At 48.9% G+C, this 5,282-nt stretch overlaps 1 non-coding gene across 1 annotated transcript; it reads left to right on the forward strand.

Annotated features, from left to right (window-relative positions):
- The first annotated feature begins 1,722 nt into the window (after positions 1-1,722).
- On the forward strand, positions 1,723-1,854 carry LOC129544832 (small nucleolar RNA SNORA1). The gene has a single exon (XR_008683576.1). It is a non-coding gene; the product is annotated as a small nucleolar RNA SNORA1 (small nucleolar RNA).
- The last annotated feature ends 3,428 nt before the right edge of the window (positions 1,855-5,282 follow it).

The raw sequence follows: 5,282 nt of genomic DNA on the forward strand, positions 1-5,282 counted from the left end.
AGAAAGTGTGAGGCTTGAGGCCAGAGAGGGAAGGTAACCCAGACAAAATTTTGCAGAGGACTGAGTGGACATCTGGAGACCAGAGGTTTCTGGTGATGATAAAGCCAGAGTCCTGGGTGCTGCCCTGTGATAAGGGCACGGTGTGAAGAAAGAAGCCCAGGATGGAGTTTCCACCTGCAGGGAGAAGCAGAAGAAAGAGCCCCAGGAAGTGGGGGTGACCTTCAGGGCCAGATGTGGGGAACCCAAGTGCCAGATTAAAGATGGTCAAGGAGAAAGGGGACTGGGCCTCCTATCAGGGTGAGTCAGGAAGAGGGAAGTGCTTTTCTGGCAGCTGGAGGCAGAGCCCTGGGCAGCTGGAGGACCAAGAAAGGGTTGGCGGGGAGAGGGTGTGTGTGGACACTGGGAAGGAAGGATACTGACGGCCAGAGGTCCCCAGGAAGGACGTAAAAGGGATGGAAGTCTAGTGCAGCAGAAAGAACCTGGAGGCCACTGTCAGACAGATCTGAGTTCATTTTATCTGGAAAGCACTTTAATGCCCACCTGAGAGTCAGGTCAAGGTTAAATAAGCTCATGAGTGGAAAGCCCTTAGCACAGTGGCACATACCAAGTGCTCTGTGCACACTATTTTTATCATTGTTATTAGCAGGACAGCCAAGAGTTGCATTATCTCAGAGCCTCTGCAAGAGGGGAGAGGGGAAGGCTGGTCAGCAGAGCAGAGGGTGTCTTTCCCTAAATCCCAGAGGGTATGAGCAACTTCCCTGGGACAGAGCTGGGGTCCTGAGGTGCCATCTGAGTTAAGACAACCCCCGCCCCTTCTGTGGAGAAGGAGACCTGGGTCCTGACCCCTCGGCCCTTGCCCACATCTCTCTGAGTGCTTTCAATCTGGCATTTGGAGTGGACCCCAGACACAGAAGGTTGGAACTGCAGCCGCCTCTCATCACCCTGCAGGCTGCAGAGTCACATACCCAGCACCCCAGTAGAAGAGGTGATGACAAACAGCCAGAGGGGCACAGAGGAGGCTCAGTGCTGACCTTCCAAAGAGGGTGACCTGTGGTTCCCCAGATCTAGCCGAGGCTGACTTGGCCTTGGGTGGAGGGAAGACAGGAGAGGCTGGGGAGATGCACTTGGGCTGGAAGGGCTCAGTGCCAGGAGTCTAAAATGTGACCTGATAAGCCCACCCAAGGGCTACAGCATCCCTTCCCTGGGACAGAGTGAGAGCCCACCTGTCCCGCCTCCTCCCCTTCCCATGGGTGGTCCTGGCCCTGGTTCCACTGTCTTTGTGCTGGGACAGCCAGGATCCTGTGACCCAGGACTTTCTCTGGGACTCCTCCTTCCTACTTCGATTTAGAGGGTGAAAATTTTAGGAAATTTTAAAACTCCAAATGCTTCCAAGTTTTATTTAACTTTCATTTTTACTCAGTAACAGAGAATAGATCAAGAGGCCAAGAACAACCATTCTTACCACATTCTTATATTGGCCAGGCAGTGTGCCAAAGGTTTTATGTGTTTTTTCCCTTTATTCCTTGCAAGAATCCAACCAGGGGGTTATTGTTCCCATTTAACAGCTAGGGAAACTGAGACCCAGAGAAGTGAAGCTCTTTGGCCAGTGAGTGACACATCTCTCATCTGAAACTCATGACCACCTCCTCCCTGGCTCTCTGCTGCCCCCTATCGTAACTTCTCCACCAGGACCCTGGGCAACCTGGCCACTCCCATCTTAACCGCCCCCCCAAGGGGAATTTTCACAGCGTTTATAACATCAATGTGATGTTAATGTGGCTACATGGAGAACACAGGTTTTGCTTCCATCACTGTAATTTTATAGCAGTGGTGACAGTGAGACCTGTAACTTTTTTTTTTTTTTCTAGGCTCATGAGTAAAAATTGGATATAACAAGGCTTTTCAATATTAGGAAAGATGAAGGAATAAACAGCAACCTACTTGCTACATTTAACTTCTAGTCTTAAAGTAAATTGCCTGAGGAAATTGGATCCCAAAGATTACAGGTGGGGAATTTTTAAGTGTGTCCATATTTCACTGGTGCTCAAAGAGTCGCAACTAAAAGAATTATGGGCTGAGTTACATAACAGCTGTGGATTGAGCAAAACTTCTTTTTGAAAGAGCTATCTTATTTTGAAGATTATGACTGGGGAGGAACCAAGGTGATTGGCAGTGGAAAGAATCAGTGGAATTTTAAGGAATGCGAAATTCATTAACATTTTATTGACTTAGATAAACGTATGTTATACATAATTCAAAAGAAAGAAAAAAACTCTTTACACTTAAAAAAACCCCAAAACCCACCTGAAGGCCTCAGGCCTGGCTGACTCCTTGGAATCACTTTCTACTTCTCTCTCTCCTCCAACCCTGCTCCACTCCCTGACCTCCTCCTGCTCAACACTGCAAACTTTTTCCTACTTTACTTCCTCTACCTGGCACACTCCCCCACCCCAGACTTTGTCCGCTCTCAACTCAAAGGCTGCCCCAAGAGACCTCCCTGACCAACCTGTGTCAACCAGCAAGGACACACCCCCAGCAGTCACTTCCTTTCTTCAACAGAATCATCACCTTAAATTCCCTGAACACCCTTACTTCCCACCGTCTGTCCCCACTGAAGAGACCCAAGTTCCCTGAAGGCAGGGATACTGTGTCCCCAGCATTTCAACACTGCCTGGCACAAGGGGAGATTCAAAATAAGTATTTGTTGAAGGAAGTAGACGGGGGTAAAGAGGACATGGGCTTTTTAAAAAATAATAAATTTAAAAATAAATAAAAGTGGTGAGGGGGGAAGGAGTCAGCTTTTGAATTCATTGGAAAAGTCCCTAATGCTGGGAAAGATTGAGGGCAGAAGAGGGTGTCACTGATCTGACAGACATGAACTTGGGCAAACTCTGGGAGATGATGAGGGACAGGGAGACCTGGTGTGCCGCAGTCCATGGGGTCGCAAAGTTGGACATGACTGAGCGACAACTGTGTGGGAACCCACTGTAAAGTGCTCTTTATAGATTTGGAAGAATTCATCCCAAACTGCTAACACGCTTCTCTCTAAGGGGTATGTGGAATGAGATGGGGAAGGAACTTTTTTTAACCATATGTATTTCTATATTTATTTGCAGTTTTATAAGGTACATGTATCAGTTCTGTAATCTGGAACACAACGCATGCAGAAGTAGGGGATTTTACCCCTTCTTGGTGAATTCTCCTTAACCCCTTAGATATAGACGCATTACCTGCACACACCTTCCTCGGCTCACAGCCTTCTCCCTTCAGGCCCAATGGTAGAGAATGTGAGCATAACCTCTAACCATTTGCTCCTACGCAGGACAATGCTAAAAGAAGGGTTATTGGGAAAAGTGGTACTTCTCCATCCAAGCAAGACCTGAGAATCACCTAGGTTTCTTGAAAGGCAGATGGCTGGGCCCGGCCCCAGGACTGGCCTCTGCTGGATACAGTGCTGCTCAGAAAACCATGGGGCAGTCCAGAGAGGACCTTTGGTTTAAGGGTCACACCTCTGGGGATCTCTGCCTCCAGCCTTGGATCCAGTCAAGCTAGGGCAGCCCCCCACCCTCCCATACCTACCTCCTCACCCCCATCACCTGAACACTGCCCCTGAGGGTTACTCTTTTCCATCCAACTCTTAACTTTGTCAGGGATGGCTACAAAAACTGCCCTTTTGCACAGTTTAGGACTTAACCACCCCACCTCAGCTTTCCTTTCTGGGGTCCCTGAATGAGAGAGAAATGGGTAGGTGGGATCCCCGCAGCGGTACCATCAATGGCTCATTTATGCTGTAGTTGAGGCTGTAGTAAGAGAAGCCTGTTAAGCATAGGAACAAGGGCAGAAGGGAAGCTGGGAACCAGTATCCAACAGAGCACCTGCGAAGCTTCAGTTAAGACCGAAAGCCAGGAACATCTGACTCCCTAGAAGAACCACATTTTCTCCTTTGTAAAATATTTTATATGTATACATGTACACCGGAGAAGGCAATGGCAAGCCACTCGAGTTCTCTTGCCTAGAAAATCCCATGGATGGAGGAACCTGGTAGGCTGCAGTCCGTGGGGTCGCTAAGGGTCAGACACGACTGAGCGACTTAACTTTCACTTTTCACTTTCACACACTGGAGAAGGAAATGGCAACCCACTCCAGTGTTCTTGCCTGGAGAATCCCAGGGATGGGGGAGCCTGGTGGGCTTCCATCTATGGGGTCACACAAAGTCGGACACGACTGAAGTGACTTAGCAGCAGCAGCATACATGTACACATATGCACATATGCATTCTTAGTTGCTTAGTCAAGTCCGACTCTTTGGGACCCCATGGACTGTAGTCTGCCAGGCTCGTCAGTCCATGGGATTCTCCAGGCAAGAATATTGGAGTGGGTTGCCATTACCTTCTCCAGAGGATCTTCCCGACCCAGGGATCAAAGCAGGATCTCTTTACCGTCTGCACCAAGAGGGAAACCCACATACATACATATATACACAATGCAGTGGACCATCTCCCTTTTTGCCTTGTGTACCAGGAAGTTTAGAAATCATATTCATCCTCATAGCTAACACATCTATTTTTATCTTTGGTATCGCATTCTATTTCCCCACCCTTATTATCTGAAAAATTGCTTCAAGTATCTCCTACAGAGTGGGGGCAGACATAGAGAAATCAAATTTAAAAAAAAGAAATCCAATGAATAATTATGCAGCATTTCTTATGGGTACACTTCTGTGAAGGTCATTGCCAGAGCCCAGCTCTGTCCACAGCTCCATGAACATGAATGAACTGTCTTCTGTTTTTTTTTAGAGACTGACAGCAGACTCTACACTGCCCCACAGGGCTGAGACGGCTCAGAAGAGGGGTCAGGGCTGAGCTACATTTGCAGGTCCTCTTCCTGGCTCTATCAGGGACCTAGGATGGAACTCCAGCCCCGCCCCCACCCTAGGCCCATTCTTTGCTGGAGCCTTGATCTGCAGATTCCTACAAGGCCCCCTTCAGGCCACTCTGTTCTGTCTGTGGGGAGGTGGGGAGAGGTGATGGGTGTGGGGGGAGAAGGATCTGACTCTACCAGACCCATCCCTATACTCCCACCCAGTCTCCCTCCTCACCCGGGTCCCAAATAACCAGGCCACACACAGGGGTTTCAAGTATCCGTCTCTTCCTTTCACTCTCTCGAAAAAAAAAATAAATAAATTGCAGAAGGCGGCAGCATTTCCAGTCTTCCCCTGGCTCCCAGACACCCGACCCCCAACCCTGCCCCCCCTACCCTCCCCCCCACATTCCCACTCCCTAG

The sequence above is a fragment of the Moschus berezovskii genome, chromosome 20, assembly GCF_049115385.1.
Source record: "Moschus berezovskii isolate FMDL1 chromosome 20, NW_MosBer_1.0, whole genome shotgun sequence".
Taxonomy (NCBI): domain Eukaryota; kingdom Metazoa; phylum Chordata; class Mammalia; order Artiodactyla; family Moschidae; genus Moschus; species Moschus berezovskii.